Here is a 1,974-nt window from a genome sequence, read left to right on the forward strand (position 1 = left end):
TGATTAAAGTTGACCTTTCTAGTGTAGGGGCGTACATCTCCTTGCGTCATGGGCAAGTGGAACGCCAACCTCACATTCTCCTGACTAAAATCTAAGTATTTCCCCCGAACCATTGTGAGATAATTCTTTGGATTCGGGTTCATACTTTGATCATGGTTCCTAGTGATCCATGCATTGGCATAGAACTCTTGAACCATTAAGATTCCGACTTGTTGCATGGGGTTGGTTAGGACTTCCCAACCTCTTCTTCGGATCTCATGTCGGATCTCCGGATACTAATTTTTCTTGAGCTTGAAAGGAACCTCAGGGATCACCTTCTTCTTTGCCACAACATCATAGAAGTGGTCTTGATGGCTTTTGGAGATGAATCTTTCCATCTCCCATGACTCGGAGGTGGAAGCTTTTGTCTTCCCTTTTCCTTTTCTAGAGGATTCTCCGGCCTTAGGTGCCATTGATGGTAATGGAAAACAAGAAAGATTATGCTTTGACCACACCAAACTTAAAATATTGCTTGCCCTCAAGCAATAGAAGAAAGAAGAGAAGAAGAAGAAGAAGAAAATATGGAGGAGAAGGGACAGTGTAGGTTTCGGCCAAGGTATAGAAGAGGGGGTTTGTGTTGTGTGAAAATGAAGTAGAATGGAAGGGTATATATAGGAAAATGGGAGAGGGTAGGTTCGGCCATTAGGGTGGATTTGGGTGGGAAAGTGTTTCTGAATTTTGAAGGTAGGTGGGGTTTTTGGGGAAGAGTGGATGGATGTGAGTGGTGAAGGGGGTAATTGGAAAGAGAGATTGAAGTTGATGGGAAGTGTGACATGGGGAAGAGTGAAATAGGATTAGGAGGTAAGGTGGGAATATGTTAGGTGGGGATCCTGTGGGGTCCACAGATCCTGAGATGATCCTGTGGGGTCCACAGATCCTGCGGTGTCAAGGAATTACATTCCTGCACCAAATAGGCATGTAAAATGCCTTTGCATACCATTCTGGCGTTCAAACGCCGAGGTGATGCACGTTCTGGGTGTTCAACGCCCATGTGAAGCATGTTCTGGGCGTTCAACGCCCATGTGTAGCATGTTTCTGGCGTTGAACGCCAGTTTCATGCTTGTTACTGGCGTTCAGCGCCAGCTTTTCTCAAGGCACATTCCTGGCGTTCAAACGCCAGAATGTTGCTTGTTTCTGGCATTCAGCACCAAATTCATGCTCTGTTCTGGCGTTGAACGCCAGCCAGATGCTCCTTACTGGCGTTGAACGCCAGTCTGTCCTTCCTCCAGGGTGCAAATTTTTTTCTGCTGTTTTTGATTCTGTTTTTAATTTTTATGATTTTTTCGTGACTCCTCATGATCATGTACCTAATAAAACACAAAATAACAATAAAATAAAATAAAATAAAAAGTAGATAAATAAAATTGGGTTGCCTCCCAACAAGCGCTTCTTTAATGTCAATAGCTTGACATTGTGCTCTCATGGAGCCACAAAGGTGATCAGGTCAATGTTGTATAGTCCTAACACCAAACTTAGAGTTTGGTTGTGGCCTCCCAACACTAAACTTAGAGTTTGACTGTGGGGGCTCTTCTTGATTCTGAACTGAGAGAAGCTCTTCATGCTTACTCTCCTTTATCACAGAGGGATGGCCATGTGCCTTAAACACAAGGTAGTCCCCATTCAATTGAAGGACTAATTCACCTCTGTTAACATCTACCACAGCTCCTGCTGTGGCTAGGAAAGGTCTTCCAAGGATGATACACTCATCCTCTTCCTTCCTAGTGTCTAAGATTATGAAATCAGCAGGGATGTAAAGGCCTTCAACCTTTACTAACACGTCCTCTACTATTCCATAAGCTTGTCTCAATGACTTGTCTGCCAATTGTAATGAGAACAAGGCAGGTTGTACCTCAATGATTCCCAGCTTCTCCATTACAGAGAGTGGCATAAGATTTATCCCTGACCCCAGATCACATAGAGCTTTTTCAAAGGTCA

The sequence above is a fragment of the Arachis duranensis genome, chromosome 2, assembly GCF_000817695.3.
Source record: "Arachis duranensis cultivar V14167 chromosome 2, aradu.V14167.gnm2.J7QH, whole genome shotgun sequence".
NCBI classification, from domain to species: Eukaryota; Viridiplantae; Streptophyta; class Magnoliopsida; order Fabales; family Fabaceae; genus Arachis; species Arachis duranensis.